General features: G+C 44.6%; 1 protein-coding gene and 1 pseudogene across 1 annotated transcript in view; both read right to left on the bottom strand.

Moving 5' to 3' along the window:
* Positions 1-17,500, bottom strand: part of LOC134086228 (NACHT, LRR and PYD domains-containing protein 12-like) — a gene marked incomplete in the record, with an annotated part of 983,201 nt that overhangs the window by 619,052 nt on the left and 346,649 nt on the right.
* The window catches only part of LOC134085692 (noelin-2-like), a 79,022-nt pseudogene continuing 62,523 nt past the window's right edge, over positions 1,002-17,500 (bottom strand).

Raw genomic sequence — 17,500 nt, 5'->3', positions numbered from 1 at the left:
ACACACACACACACACACACACACACACACACACACACACACACACACACGCACACGCACTCACATGCTAACTCTCTCTCTCTCTCACACAAACACACTCCCTGGTGTTTTATGAAAACACATGTGACCCCACTGCTGTGTCCTTAATATCCCATGCTTGATTGTCAGCGGTCACACTCATTGTACCTCGGCATTACAGAACCCCCCTGCTACCCTCTCAGGGGGTAGAGAGAGAGAGAGAGAGAGAGAGAGAGAGAGAGAGAGATAGAGAGATAGAGAGAGAGAGAGAGGGGGGGTAGTCTGCTCTGACAACTAACTTATTACTGAATGCAGCCCTCTTTCTCTTCCTCTCTCTCTCATCTCTCTTCAACCCTTTGCTTTTAGAAATAAAAAGAGAGGGAGGGAGAGAAAGAGAGACAGCATTCTTTGTCACTTTGGTAAGATTGCCCCCTGCCCCCTCTCTGTTTTTGATTGTTTCCTTTTTGTCATTGTTTTTTTTTTGCTCTCTACTCATCATCCCCCCATCCACATTACCATCATTACCCCTCCATCTTCCACACTCAAATTAAGGTAGTCTCTCCCTTCTCTCTCTCCCTCTATCATATCATTTCATTCACTCCCCTTGTCTCCTCGTCTCCACTGTGCTGTCTCATTCCTGGTACTCTGATTGCTCTTTATTTTTTCTCTCTATCCATTTTTTCCACCCTAGTCTTTTTAGCTGCCACGGCAACGGCAATGGCACGGAAAACAAACAAACACCATATCCTTCCGCCAAGGCGTAACGATGTCATAGATTTATTCATCTCTTGTCACAGATCAGAGCCAAACAAACAAACGAACAAAACATAAAAAGAAAACAAAAATACACAACCATGCCTACGTACCACTCATCAATATGTAAACAACCTCAGCAAATAAATAAATGAACAGTTAAATAAGTAAAATTGATAAATAAAATACATCTCCCTCCCCATACCCCTCCCCCCACACACATCCCCACACCCCAACCCCAAACAGTTAGGAAATGTCCAAGCAGCCCTATCAATCAGGCGATGTGTGTCACAATCTCACGATGCAGGCAGACATTCATTGTGTTAACAGTGTTCAGCTGTTCCTCCGGACGAGAGTCTTCCAAACACACACTCCAATAACACTGCAGGTCATACAAACACGTAGTGTTAGCAAAGATCATTAAAGGCGGAGCAAGATAAAAGCCCCTTCCTGGAACCGGGGGGGGGGGGGCAAAATCCCCCTTTAGAGCTGTTCCATCGAAGTCTATGGGCATGACACACCTCTTTATGCAGAGGAAGTGATCCCCATTTTGCGCCCATAGACATGAACTACTACAAAGTATCTTGCTCCGCCTTAAGGATCTTTGGTCTTAGAACTGCTCTGAGAACTCTCCCACAACATGTGTATACCTGCCTGTGACCCCTCCGTGACTCCCCAGTTCTGTTGGGTGTGCATGAGTGTGCAATTCTGAGGGTGGCTCTCAAACACTTTCCTCAATCCTCGATGCTCGGTCCTCGAGGGGCGTTCCCATGGATCTACAGTATAATAACTAACACTGGATTGTTGCCGCCCCATCATTCTTTATCTAGATCAGTGAGGAAGAGGATCGAGGAAGGAAGGGAGGGTGTATAAAACACCAAATGAGAGGCACCCTACAGCACCCACATGCTAGCTACTACATGGACATGGCACACAAAGGAACAAGGTCGCCCTGTTTCCGACTTTGTCACTGCAACGAGGTGGTCACAAACTGCTCCTGCCTCCTGCATGGCGAATGAAAGTGATAAATGTTGGGGAAAAATGTTGGGGGCAAACAGACTATAAAGACTCAAATGCTAATGCTCATTACAGCATTAAAAGGCATCAACTGAGGGGGCATGAACATCAACAATCATTTGCCTGCGGATGCCAACTTGAAGCCTACTTATATTTTCTAGTAATGAGAACATTAGTCTTTGACCTTCTTGTCTTTTTGATCCGCCCTCTCCCCCCCCACATACACATTTCTTATCTTCATAATCGCCAGATACAGTCTTGAGTTGGTTGCAAACTCAGCACATGTTAAGCCTACCTTAGCCTACCTAAAGATTCTTGAAAGATTGTAGTCTTTTAACTAATGCCCCTCACTCAACCTTTACTCAAAAGACTACAATCTTTCAAGGCTTTAAGCAAAAAGAAGATGGAGGGACGACATCACAAAAGTGCCTTTTTGCCCTCGTCTGTGAAAGTGTGAAAAAGAGAAAAGGAAAAAAAAAAAACCCTCAGGACGAAATTCTCCGTCTTGCTGAAGAGGGTTACTTCGAGGTGAACGCTGCTATAGATCGGGGGAGCCAAGCCGAAGCCGGTTCCAAATGGGTTCTGGCAAAAGCTCCATCGTAACAGGGTCTCCGAGGAACATTAAGGGCCGTTCGGTGTGGGGGGGGTGGGGAGATGAAAGTTCTTTTTCATTTCTAAAAAAGTTTGTGGCCCCTTGTGCGAAGCTCAAGAAAAATCCCTCCTGCTTGGTGTGAGGTAAAAACAGATGAAGCACTGACGCAGAGAGAGTTGCATTTATTTTTTTCTTTCTTTCTTTCTTTTGCTGATGCCCTCTCTCCATCTCTTGCAGAAACGTTCATAGTCTATCTAGCTTTCCCTTTCCCTCTCCTTCTACACTGTCTCTCCCTCTCTCTTTCCACTCTGTCTCTCTCTCTTTCTCTCTCATCTCCCTGTCTCTCTCTCCTCCTTTTCCTGACATCACTCTTGACCTCTCTCTCTCTCCTCTCTCTGATGGACGTTCTCTCCCTCTCTCTACCTCTAATCTCACTGTCTCTCTCTCTCTCTCTCTCTCTCTCTCTCTCTCGCTCCCTGATGGATTCTCTCTCTCTACCTCTCATCTTTCTATCTCTCCCGGTCTCCTCTTCCCCTCTGTCTCTGGAGTACCCGCCTCACCCTTTGATGTGTTAATTTGATTTCTCTCGGTGTGTGTGTGGTGTGCGGTGTGTGTGTGTGTGTGTGTGTGTGTGTGCGCTGTGTGTGGTGTGTGTGTGTGGTGTGCGTTTCGGAGTGCGGTGTCTCAGCAGAGGAAGGGAGATCCCGCCCTCCAAACTTCCATCCTGTTACTCTCCTTTCCCCCCGTCAGAAAGAAAAACGCCGTCATTTCTTTCAATGGTTCTCGTTTGTTTGAGTGATGATTTTCATCAGTATTATGTACTTTCCTGTTCGATTCATTTTTTTTTTTTATCCCTCTGTTCCAACTTTCTTATTCTCTCCCCTGGTTGCAGCTGCCATCATTTCCACATTTATTCATTTCACAGACCGTTTTTTTTTTTTATCCAAAGAGTACAACGATGCCCTTTATCGTGTCATAAGCCTGTCTGTTCCCTCGGTGGTTTGAGCTGCAGCAGTTTAGCTTCAAGAATTATCCTCCAAATCTCACCCTGATGCAACTCTGGGCCTAGCTTGCCACGGCAGCGGCAGCAGCAGCAGCAGCAGGGAATTGAACCGATGACTTCCTGGTTTTCTGGTAGGAAGCCCAATTCCCTATCCATCCACTGCACACACACACACACCTACAGTGGGTACGGGTTGAGAATGCACCTTCTCCCGCGGGACTCCCGAAGAGATCCCGCAGGCCGTCAAGCCGATTTTTTTCGAGCCTAAGGCAATGTACCCAAACAACCACCAGGTGGCAGAAAGTTTCATCCCGCATTTCAAAATGATGAAGACCGCATATCCGTCAATAGTCGACTCCTTAATCTCATTTAATCATTACAATGAAGGTGATGACTGGCGAAATTATTCAAACAACGTTTCAATGAACCATTGTTGAAATGAATGAAAATGGTTATAGAAAATCGCCTACAGCCTAACGCCGACACAGCTGATTCTTTGATTGATTCTAAGCTGTTTTGATGTAGGGGATGGGTAAACTGGCGCGCTACAAACATGCTACCAATCAAATGTAATATTAGTAGGACTAGCCTACTTAGACACTTTAGTCATAGGCAACGTTGCCATGTTAATTTGGGCTAGAAGTGCTTGCTTGTGGTGGCGCTCCTGTCCGCTGCTTCTCCCGAATTGTGTGGCAAATTTGTCAGCAATCAGCTTAAATGTGAAATCATATTTATTTCTCTTTGTCGCCATGGTATTGGGGGAAACGCGGAGAAACGAGATGGTCAGTCCTCGTATTTTTTCTTCGCGTTTCGTTATAAGAAATATATAAGTAATAGTTAGTCTTCTTCCGTATTGAACAGATAGGCTACGGGACGCTCTTTGTTCCGTATTTTAAGGAACTACTCAATGCACACACACTACAATGAAAAACACACAAAGAAATCACTAAACATATAGCCTACAACCTAATGACACTTTAATGCAGCGTTTCTCAAACTATGGGCCGCGAAACGTGGAGACTGCTGCTGGTCCGCGAGACATGGGGTGAAATTAGGTCCGGTGATCTGATAATTTGCTGCGCAATTGACCAAGCAACCGCGGACCGACAGAAAAAGAAAGCAAACGTTGCGGCGGAAATGCTTCCTAATTTGATGTGTTTAAACATAGAGACATACAATTAGGTGTGTCTGTTATTATGATAATTTTCGAGCATAACTGCTTGTCCATGGCTCAGTGACAGGTGTTAATAGCCTTGCCATAAGCACTGCTGCAGGTGCTTCTTTTATTATGCGGTTAGAGCATATAAGCGCTTACTCATATAGACTATAACTCAGGGACAGGTGCAAAACCACCAACTGGGATGGATCGAAGGGCAAGCAAGCACTGCCACACAACGTGAAGGACTGCATCGATAAGATCAACGAATACAGTAATGTTTTACAACCCAGCTGGTATCCGCTGTTCATTCCGACATATCCCCACTCGGCGGTAGGCCTAGGCCTATTTAACTTTTTTTTTTTCAAACAACGTGCCATTCCGACATGAGGTCATTAATAGGCTATTAATGTCATAACTATTAGGCTATCATTAGGCTTACTATGCATGGCTGTAGGCAGCTATGAGGCCACTGAGATCTGGACCTCATCGGTTTTGTGAAAGCCGATTGGAAATACTTAAGTTTAGAGCGAACGTTTCAACTATGTTTGCCATGGTAGACAAAAACACTCAAATAAAACAATAGCCTAAAAAATAACTGCATGCGTAATGGACACGGCTCTATATCCTAAATCATTTTCGAGGTTCGCCATTTGGTAATATGACCTATCCTTACTGACAATAATTTAGATTGAGCACAACTAAAGTTGCACGAAGGCAAAATACAGTCCTAAAAGCCTATTCTATATAGCCTGGCCAATATTGTAGATGTGCAAAAGCAGCATTTGCGTGCGTGCTTGCCGGTGAGGTGTAGCCTACAAAAATGAGCATAACATCTGATTATTAAAGTATGGCTATAGGATATAGGCTAGAGAAGAGTTGGTTTAAAATTCAAGTGTAGTAAAAAAGTTTGTGCACATCCCCGGTCAAGGTGCAGAACAAGAGTAGGCTAAATCATAAAAAAAATGGAAAAAGGTTCGCACACTTGAAATCCTTCTTTTTTGATTTGATTTGGTCTTCTTCAGATTAAAATTCAAGTACGTGCGCTATTTAACCCCTCGAGACCGACTGCAGTCTGCTGACACAGCCAGACGACTCTCCCAACCCATTCATTCGTTTTGGCCGATATAATCCATTCATTCGTTTTGTGCGTAGGCCTATATAGATTCCTGCATGCTGCATTACCGTGACCCTTAGCCTACCTTGTGGATGATTTTTTCTCATTGGAATACAGCAGGACAGAATGCCTTTTATCTAACAAACGCAAAAGCTGAGATTGTTGGAAGGACTAGGCTACTCAACAAACTTGTTTTTCGTTTCTGGGAGACCTCGTTATCGTTTTGGATTGTCGGATTTTTATACTTATTGTTTGGACTTATGGACAATGAACTTTGAGGGGTGGTTGTTAGTGCTTTACAAAGCTTTGTGTTAATAAGTGTCGGTCCTCCTATCCTTCAGCTCACTGCGCGATGCAGTTGCGCATAGTGGCCACGAAGTCATTAACTGTTTACGACACAATACATGATATTTGTGTTTTTCGTTTCTTAGATTTAATGCATGTTTGACATGTAAACAGGCCTTCAGTCCGTTAACTTAAGGCCTTCTTTTGCATGGGGTTGCTCGCATCCGCCCGTAACCTAGACTATTATGTGCGTAGTGGCTGCATACTCTTATAATAAGAGGCACATTGTTACAGGACAACTTAAACTGACTTCCCCAATGCTTCCCCGCAGCACATTACATTTTAATATAGGCTAATGTAGGATGAACAAAGTCTATGCTATATTAAATCCAGTAGCCTAATAATTCTATGTGCCACGTCCGATTTCGCAAGTGATGTAGTAGGCTACGTTTAAACATCGACAAACGTCTGTGAGACTACCCATTTCATGAAGAGCAATTGTCTTGTGCGATCATTCCCCCTCCCCCACACTTGTCTAACCAGTTCACTAGACATAGCCTACCTGTATGCGGCATTGGACGATTGCCTCCCTCCCCCCTCTCTCTCGACAGACACTTCCTGACACTAGGGCTCGGGATCATGACATCAAAACTTCGCGGGCACAGCCACATTGGCAGCTTCACTCCTTAGTTTACTATGGATTAGGCTACTATGGATTTACTCCCGCCTTTTAGTGTGTTCCTGTTACTTAGTTTTTGCCTTCTTGGTAGTATGTTGCTGTGTAGTGGGGTGTAACAGTGCAACCCACGATCGCAAGAGGAAAAGAATAAATCGCTACTATTTCTGCTTCTTGTCTTGTGCATCTGAATGAATGGATATTACGTTCAGTGCGCTACCAAATGGCGGCGATATTCCTAGAATGCAAGGCGTGTGCCCGAGCCCTATTATGTAAATGTAAAAATGTGTGTGTGTGTGTGTGTGTGTGTGTGTGTGTGTGTGCGCTGAACCACGAATTCACATATTAACTTTTCTTTTCAGCAGACATCGCAATCATAAAAAAAATCGCAAAACTTTTTAATAAAATAATGCCTCTTGTCTTAATGGGTTCCGGAGGTTCGTAGAGTAAGTTTTGAACCCCGGTCGCTGACGTATGATTAAGATGCCTCAACCATTTACGCCACAGTTCGAGTGTCTCTTAGCCAAGAAATATAAAGGATTCAGTCAGTCGAGTTCATTTAGCCTATTCGCGGCATGCACTTGAAACGCCGATCAAAAGTTCTGACATGTTAAACTGACGTTAGTCATTAATTCACCACATGATAAAATGCTGTTATATTGACGCACAGTAGCCCACGGTAGTCTATGTCTATCTCTGAATCAACATGAACATGCATAACGAGATCCATATATTCTAAGTTGCTAGAAACTTCTTTTGCGGAGCTAGGCCTACTAGTCGATGGTTACAATGAATCACCCTCACTGCCCTATCGCATATCTGACCATCCATTGTTATAATGTTACAAAATGCGCGATCTTCTCCAATCATGTAGCCTACGGTTATAAGTAAAGTGACATGATAGGCATGTAGGCCTATTAAAGATATTTCTGTTAAATACGTTTTATTTTCAGTTGTCAAAAGTGGTGGGGACAAAATCTGTGATAAAGTGCTGGGTAAGCTACCCAGCGTCGCCGGTTAAAATGAACATGCCTCCGTTTTAAAATAGCCTATAGGCCTACACATTTCTAAGTATTCCTAACATAAATGTAGCCTAAATGTCCATCTTGTCCATCTCTTTCGTCTTCGCCTTGACAATAATAGCCTATTCACGGAAATGCGGTCTTGTAACCGTAATGAATTAATGAATTAATCTAAGGTTGCCTATATCGAGTCTTTCAGGTTGAATTGAAGGCTTCTAAAACCATTTTCATTAATTTCAACAATGGTTTATTGAAACGTCGTTTGATTATAATTTCGCCAGTCATCACCTTCATTTTAATGATTAAATGAGACGGATTAAATGAGACGGATATGCGGAGCATTTCTCTCCCTCTCCATTGACCAAAACGTTGCTCTGGCATCTCTGCTGGACTGACTGAGTTATAGGCTACGTCGAGTGAGAGAGCCAGCTGTGAGGTACGCTGTAAAACATTCGAAAACTCTGAAACTGCAATCTGACATGCCGAGCGTGATGTCTCTTTTCTCCGCTTGTCACCAGCGCGGTGTCTTCGGGTTTTTCCGTGTTTTCCGGTATGAGCCGAACCTTCCTTTTATTAAGGCGGTCTTATGTTGCCCCCTTGCGGTTGCAGTTTTAATTAAAGTCCCGATGCTTCGGGAGTCCCGATGTGCGGGAAAGAAAGGAGCATTCTCAACCCGTACCATCTGTATAAATAGCTGTTATATGACTGGTACTGTACGTTCTTATAGGCTTTTGCTCTGTCCTTTTGAGCACTCAAATAAAAAGAAAACTAAGTTACTGTATGCCAATTATGAAACATGTTGATTTTTGGTTAAAATGCATCAGCCAAATGTAATGTAACATATGGGGCCAGTTGTCTTACATGGGGATGCTAATGTAACTACCAAAATGGCAATGGCATGTGACACTCAGACTGTAATTTACAACAATTGGTTTATTATTGACAATAATTTGATTAATTCATACAAAGTTATATCTCGTCTCTAAGTGAAGTTACAGTAAGTGCTAATTAATTTGCAACGGAAAGAATTGTCCCACCCCTACTAAGATTTAGCTGGGTTTTTTTTTATTGTTCAAAGTGCCTGAATTGTTCCTAGGATACATCAAGCTAACATTGATGAGCCAAGTGTTTTGTTCTGAAAGTTGGACCAAGTTCAACACAGCTCTTCCTATATTGCTAGTGCAACTGAACCAAACCGTAGCAAACAATAGAAAATATGCTAATTGCCGTTGGGCAGTGGGATCCCTGCTTTAAGAGAAAACTTTGGTGGAGATCTCCATTGAGAAAAAAAAAGCTTTCTGTGTAGGAGTAGGTTTAATCCACATGTTAGAAACTGACCAATAAAGTGACTGGATGTACTGTGGCCTTGGTCCATGTAGTAGCTGCAATAGAAACCCTTTTCTCCTGCCCACACTTGACACCATCCAATCCCATCCAACTCATCCCATGACCCTTGGCCCCCCACCCTCCCCCTGTCCCCTCACCCTCCCCCCGTCCCCCTAACCAAGAGTGCACAGTGCCAAGTGATTATGCCCAGTGAATTGATGATTCAAATATGTCCAACATGAAAAGTCCACCATCCAGGTTTCACGTGGGTCGTATGCAGTAGACAGGACCCAAACCCCACCCCACCCCACCCCTGCCTCATCACCACACACACACACACACACACACACCATCCAACATGAAAAGTCCACCATATAGGTTTCACGTGGGTCGTATGCAGTAGATAGAACCCAACCCCACCCCACCCCACCCCTGCCCCATCGCCACACACACACACACACCATCCAACACCACCAACACCATTTGAAGTTCATGAGGTTCTCTTGAGGAGTATCCCATATCTATAAGTTTGTGTTCACAGCGGTGTCAGTTCTTGCTATTCTATTCCAGACAGCAGGACAGGCAACCTGCTTCAGGTAAGCTTGAACATCAAGGGTTTTCAGCCTCTTCTTTTCAGTGTCCAGTTTCTCCAAGAGTTTCGTAGCCCCTTGCCTCCCACAATTGGCATCCAGTTTGCTGCTTCAGACATCCCGATTTCTGACATATCGTGAATCCTGGACCTTACCCAAGTCAGACCCAAATCCCAGACCCAAATCCCAAACCCTAGACTCCTCCACTATCTTGATTCTGTCGCGAAGAACGCTGAATGAACCTGAAACTATTATGCAGCAACAACCCAGCAAATGGCAGTCTTGAGTTCTTAATCTGAACGCATGTCCACATCTTTCTCATCTTTCTCATTTTCCACAGATGCCTTTCCCAGTAATCCATCACCGCTGGACTTCTGAATCTCCAATGTATCCACCCCAAAACAAACCCAACCTCAACTTCAAACGACCAATCCCCCCCAAATCCCACCTCCCTCCCTCTTTCATGTTGGACATATTTGAATGTTCACTCCAACATTCTTGCTCAAAACTACCCATCTTCATCCTTTCCCCAACTACAGCAGGCAAAGTAGAAGAAGGAAGAGATGTTGTGGAGCACCTGGTAGGCCAAATCTAGTACTGTGGGATTTGACAAAAGCTAGAAACAAATAGAAACAAAGCTTGTTCTGAGCTCCTTCTTCCGCGCCCTTTCTCCTAACCTGCCCCAAAGGGTAGGGATCTCTAGGGGTAGGGATAATGATATGGCCGCACAATTCCTTAGACAGGAGGTGGGATTCCAAAATCAGCCCCTAGACCCTAAACCACCATCCACCCCAACCCCACCAGCCTGTCGCATCACTCTCTCTGTTGACTTTGGACCAAATCTGGAATCTCAGTCTGGATTTGAGACATAGTTCATACACTTCCTTGAAGAACACACTGGAATGAACATCTGAATGCCCCCCAACCATTCTATATTCCACAGATCTTGGATCTGGAGTGGCATGCTGCAGTCTTACCTCAACAATATTGAATTAGTGTGACATCTCAGTCCACTGTGTTCCTGTGCCCCCCCCCCCCCCACACACACACACATCTCAGCCCCATGACTCTCGCCCCACTTTCATCATAACCCAAACTACACCCCCCAATCACACCTCATCAGAGAAAACCTGCCCCTCTCCAGCCATTACGGTGGCAGTACCAGTTCACACAGTATAAAGAAGATGGTATTACTAAATCAGTTACCCCACCCTGTTATCCCACCCATCGTCCATCTCTGGACCTTGCTCTATCCCCTGCCCCCACCCATCCCCCCTCCCCCCCTCCCCCCCCCCCCCCCCCCCCCACCACGTCCTCCGCTCTCCATCTACGCCTCCCCGGGCCCCCCGCCTCCGCCGCCCCCTCCACCGTGCACCACGTGGAAGAGCGTGACGTTGTAGAGCACCTGATGGCCGTTGTTCCAGGCGTAGAGGGCGCGCTCGCGCGGGTTGTAGTCCAGCATGCTCAGGTGCGCGTACTGGTTGTGGAACGCCACGTCGGCGTACTCGTAGCTCCCCGTGGACGTGTGGTAGGCGAAGTGCACCTTGGCGCCCGCCAGGTGCGAGTTGGTCACGTACAGCGTGCCGCAGATCAGGAACGCCTCGCCGGCGCTCCGCTTCGGGAAGCCCGTGTCCCACGAGCGCAGCACCTCCAGCGTTCCCGGGTCCAGGCGGCTCAGGGTCAGGCTGCCGCCGCGCGACAGGCTGGAGTGCGCCGCCCACAGGCCGGTCTCGTCGGCCATCAGGTCGATGTCGGACCAGCCGCCCCAGGAGTACGGGAAGGTGTTGTTGTAGCCGGCCTCGGCCAGGCTGCGCTGGAGGAGCACGCGGCGCTGCCGCAGGTGGTACTGCACCACCACGTTGCTCTGGTGCTTGTTGTAGTACAGGGAGCCGTTGTACACCACGTGGCCCGTGCCTAGGTAGGGAGGGAGGGAGGGAGGGAGGGAGGGAGGGAGAGAGAGAGAGAGACGGAGGGGATAGATAGATAGAGAGAGAGATAGAGGGATATAGACAGAGAGAGATAAAGAGATGGAGGGGGATATATACATAGATGGAGAGAGAGAGAAAGACAGAGAGAGAGAGAGAGAGAGAGAGAGAGAGAGAGAGATGAAAGGAGAGGGGCATTGGGTAAAAGAAAGAGAAAAAAAGGTAAGGGTAATAGAGGGACAGAAAGATGGAAAGAAAGAGAGAAATTGAGACAGGATGAGAGAAAGACAATAGAGGCAGGAGGGTGGGGGTGAGACAAAGAAACAGAAAGAAAAAGGCAGAGGTAGATACATCACCACACAGGTTCATATCCAGCCATACTAGATTATCTCAAGCAAAATCTACACTAACATAAAGTAAGCTCTTTCTGTGCTGAAATAATTATAACTTGCCTATTCTTAACGAACTTCACTAACTCAATTAAACAACCGGCCAGCTTAAAAAGCCCTGCAGTCTTTTGGCCATTTCCTGATTGGGTCAACGACCGATTTAGAATTTTAGTGGCTAATTGCACATTCCAGCAGATTCTCAGAGATATATATTTTTTTTTTGTCTGTCTGAGTCTACTCCAACTCTGGAGTCGCAAAAGCTATCAGAGTTAGACGTAGCGTGGAATAAATATTCATGGGAGGCAGCGGCATCCATAAATCTGGAGCCCAGAGGAAGAAGAAGACCTGCTGCAAAGAGGAGGCAAAATATGGGAGAAAGACAAATGGCCCTAATTTAAATTATATAATTATGCAAAGAGTGAAGTTTAAAAGTCTAACTAAGGCTAAATGAACAACGTAATGAAATCAGATAGAGAAATCAGTACAAACATCACACACACACACACACACACACACACACACACACACACAAACACACACACAAACACACAAACACACAAACACACACACAAACAACTGCCCAATGACTATTACAAAGTTCTTGGGAGAAAGTAAATCATAATTACATGAGGCTAAATTAATAACCTAATGAAATTAGGTAGATAAATCATTACAAACCACAGTGGGTCAAAGATGCCAAGCTAAAAGATGCCTTCACGATACACGATACCTTCCTATTCCCTTTGCCTGCAATTTACATTACAATCCTTAGTCTTTCTAATATTGTTCCTCTCTCAATAACTGGGTTTGCGTGCGGCAGGTCCTTTTCTTGCTCTTGGCTGCAGATTTATGGTGGGGCCGCTGCTCTCCTTGAATATTTATGCTATGCAATGCCTTACATTCTGATAGCCGTGGCAACGGAACGAGGGATGGTGGGGGTGTGAACGGATTAACGATGTGGGAATCAGGACACCTGCGTAGAGTCCAGCTGCAGCGTCAGCCTACACACACACACACACACACACACACACACACACACACATATACTGTGTGTATATATATATCGAGGGCTGAGAACCAAAGGGGCGTAAGTGACATTTCACCAACTTTACAGGAGAGCCAAAACAAATCAAACTGCTTCTATATGTTCACAGTTAAAGACCTTTGGTTTTTGTTCAATAAATATATATTTATAAATATTTTACTTCTATAATTTTGTCAGCTAAGATAGCTCATCAAGAGCTTTCAGGTGATATATAACTCAATTTTGACCAAAATGTCACTTACGCCCCTTTGGTTCTCAGCCCTCGATATAGTGTGCACAGAACAACACCTGAACTCAACTGACCATTCTGTCTGGGTCAGGTACTGTATGTCACCACAGGTTGTCAAACTCGTTTTGTCCAGTCTCCTCATGGTTTACAGTATGTGTTACTTGTCTATTCCCTTGAATTCCTACTCCTTCACTATGCTGTACGTATACCTGCTTATCCTTCTCAGTGACACTCTAGATGAGTTCATTAACACTCTTGTTTAAATTTCTTCAGCAATGAGGTAACTTGGATAAAACACTGTCTTGTGGCCTATGAGAGGTTCCTCAATCTGACACCAACCACTTTAGGCTCAAGCACCTCCTCCACAAGTGTGACGCTCTCGCCTGAAGATGGCGATTGGCTGAAGCTGTGATAGGGGGTGGGAACAGGGGTAGCAGAGGTGTCCATAGTGAGGTCTGATTGGTCAAGCTCCTCGGAAATGTACACTGTACACAACTGTACACATACCTGACTATACTTCTCATCGAGACTCTTGACAAACTGAATACACTTGATTTGGTTGGTAAAGCGGGTTTGGGTGAACATAAGAACATGCCTTATACAACTGGCACATGAAAAACATTTATTACAAATAAGATATGATTGTGCTTTTCAGAGCTAAAATCAAGTGTGCTCGCCTCTAGCCAGACAAACCTATTAGCAATTTTGAATTTGTTCTGCAGGTCAGTATAGAAAGATTCACATAGATGCCTGTTTTTGAATGACCAAACCCAGGATCCAATCACAACAACCGAGTACATTCAACACAATCAATGCCTCCGCTGACTGCGACAGATTTAAATAAATATGGATGTGTATTTTCTTTGGAATTGAGTAAACAACTGCATGTTCTGTCCAACAGCTGTTTACAGACAATCCTATTCATGATTCATGATAAAAGAAAGATGTGTTTGCTGCACTTTTGAAAAACGATTTGGTAAGCATTTGATGCACCAATCTAAGTCTAGTTTCACTTCTGAAAAGTCGTAAAAACGGGAAGTTGGGAAGTCAGTAGGATCCATTCCGGACAGAACTGCAGAGGAAATCCAAATTGGCTAACAGATGTCTCTGGGCTCACTGAGGCTAGCTCGCATCAGCTCATCAAGACTCAAAAGACTACAAAAGACTACAAGACTACAAGACTCAAAAGACTACAAGACTACAAAAGACTGCAAGACTCAAAAGACTACAAGACTACAAAAGACTACAAGACCACAGAAGACTACAAGACTACAAAAGACTACAAGACCACAAAAGACTACAAGACTCAACAGACTAAAAGAATACAAAAGACTAAAAGACTACAAAAGACTACAAGACTATACAAACAGGCTTGGACTCAGTCAGCAGCTCTGAGCTCACCTGAACTGAACCCATCCCACCCCGGGGTGCCTCTAACTGGGTCAGGTACATTCCATGGCTACAGTATCTGGGCCGCCACGTGCACATCGTTAGCATGGTCAGGTGTTCTCAGTCTCCATCGGTTCTTCGTCTCCTCTCTACCTATTGTACACCTGCTCTGCCTCATGAACACCTGATCGTGGCTGTTGGAACGTGAGTGGTACTTAGCAGACACTTTTGTTTGTTTTTTTTCTAAATGTACAATGTACAATTCTCATTTCTGTATTCATGGAAAAGGCCTACAAAGACAACATACATTTTTACACACACACGCACACGCACACATACACACACTCACGCTCTCACACACACACACACACACACACACACACACATACACACACACACACACACACACACACACTCAAACAACTGCACAATGACTACTGCAAAGTTCTTGGCAGAAAGTAAGTCATAATTCTCTTGACCAATGCAGTGTTGCTCCTGGGTCGGTTCAGCTACCGAAGTGTTAAGGCCTGCATGCGGAATTTCTCATCAAACAAGTTCCGAACGTTTTTTTTTTTCATTGCAACAAACTGCGTCCTCGGCGTGCACAGACTAATTAGATTTTATGCGTTTAATAGTCTACGTAATTTCACTGGAATATTTCGTCCAATAAATCAGACTCGGAGCGTACGGGGCCTTTGGTCAGTAGAGTGGCGTTGTGTGAATCTCAGAGCTGTTAAGCCCAATTCACACCAAAAGATTCCTGACGAGTTGCAGCGGTGTGAAATACGTGTTGCAAACCGTCCCAGAGCATTCAACGTGTTTATATCGCAGTTGCAAGGTTTTTAAAACATCGCGGTTCGTCTCGTCTCGTCTCGTCGGGAATCTTTTGGTGTGAATTGGGCTTAACAGCTCTAAAGATTCACACTACGCCACTCTACTGACCAAAGGCCCGTACGCTCCGAGTCTGATTTATCGGACGAAATATTCCAGTGAAATTACGTAGACTATTAAACGCATAAAATCTAATTAGTCTGTGCACGCCGAGGACGCAGTCTGTTGCAATGAAAAAAAAAAACTTGTTTGATGAGAAATTCCGCGGTGTGAATCCTACTTTACAGTACCTGCCCAGGGGTACGGCAGCACGTGCACCACAAAGTTCTGTCCCTTGACGAAGTCGCCCATGGTCCGGTACTCGAGGACCCGTCTGCCTTTGAAGTAGCCATCCATTGACCAGACCTGATAGAAGGGAAGAGGAAGAGGAAGAGGAAGAAGAAGAAGAAGAAGAAGAAGAAGAAGAAGAAGAAGAAGAAGAAGACAGGTATAAGAATAAGAATAAGAAGAAGACAGGTATAAGAATAAGAAGACAGCTAAAACACAAGGAGAGAACAAAGAGACAGACAAAGAAGAAAAGGAGCAAAAAAATATAGAAGAATGAAGAGAAAGGAGAGAGAGAGAGAGAGAGAGAGAGAGAGAGAGAGAGAGAGAGAGAGAGAGAGCACAGGTGAACAGGTGTTTTTCAGACAGAACTCAGCTTCCCCAACATCACAGACAGACCCATTCAGACACAGGAAACCAAGTGCATACGAATGACAAAATATGTAAAAAAAAAAACACCCTTTACTGAGACGGACAGAAAAAGGAAGAGAAAAGCAGCGCATTTCCCTGCTACATTTATTCATCTGAGAAACAACTGGAGAGTTCAACTCAACAGGTCAGACCGTGCAGACAGAGAGTTCAACTCCGCAGGTCAGACTATGCAAAGAGAGAGAGAGAGAGGGAGAGAGAGAGAGAGAGAGAGAGAGAGAGGGAGAGAGGGAGAGAGAGAGAGAGAGAGAGGGAGAGAGAGAGGAAGGCAGAGAGTTTTATTATACCGGCTAAAGCCTGCCTGAGGGATTTCAGAAAAGGTAGGCGATAGAATTAATTTTTCTTCATTTTTGTGGATTGAAAAATTCTGTTTATCATTTTTTTTTAAAATATATTTGAGGCTTTTATGCCTTTAATTAATAGATGTTACACAGAGGTCCTGTGGATGTCGATACTGGACGTCGGAACAAATTAATCGTCATCTGGCATTACAGTCTGCAATTTCAGGGGACCAAAATTGTACGTCCAAAAGGCGTGGCTTTGCGGAGTGGGAAGCGTGCCATGCATGAACTCAAGCAATGGTGTGGGAGAGCTTTGAGCTGACCAACTGCTTAGATGTTTGTGTTTACGTACTGTATACGGTGAAAGGAGGATAGAGGCCTGTACAGTACACTGTTGCAAAAGCTCTCAGGAAAACGTATATTTTAGCAACGTTTTTGACCCGTGAGGGTCTTCTTCAGGCTTAAAAATCAAGTGTGCACAAGCAACAGTGAAAGCGTGTGTGAAAACGGTGTGTTTACATTTTGGGATCATGGTGTTGAATTAGCACATTGATTTTGTGTGGCTATTAAATTAGCGTTAGTTTGACATTTGAATGAGACTCCTAGAGCCCCAGGAGTAATTTCATACTCGGCATCAAACATGAGAAACCGCCGCCCACTCGACGTACCAGTCAATCACACCCATTTTACTTTGATTTGCTGTCACGCTAACAGCCCCACTTACAAAAAAAAAAAAAAACACACATAAAATCGTTCCACAAATACACACAAGAAATAATCCTGTTATTAAAAACAAACAAACAAAAAAGACTGTCGTGGCTATTCAGCCAGCGACAAAAGGCAAAATTGAAAGCGACCGTGATCTATTTCTTTGAGCGACTGCCAGGGCAGAGATGCAGGAGTGAGAAGTTTATTTGGGCTGTGCGGGCTGTGTTCAAATTGGTTTTGCTTACTTGCTAGTGTCTGATGTGGAAGCCAAATGCTGAGGAAAGCGATATGGAGACTCTGATGTTGCTGTGTGCTCGCTCGTTGACAGAAACAAGCCAATTAGATGATTTGACCCCCCCTGCTATTTTCTATTTCGGCAACCTAATTCTTTCTAT

The sequence above is a fragment of the Sardina pilchardus genome, chromosome 1 (assembly GCF_963854185.1).
Source record: "Sardina pilchardus chromosome 1, fSarPil1.1, whole genome shotgun sequence".
Taxonomy (NCBI): Eukaryota; Metazoa; Chordata; class Actinopteri; order Clupeiformes; family Clupeidae; genus Sardina; species Sardina pilchardus.
The sequence above is the reverse complement of the archived record's forward strand: the minus strand, read 5'-3'. Positions and strand labels throughout refer to the sequence as shown.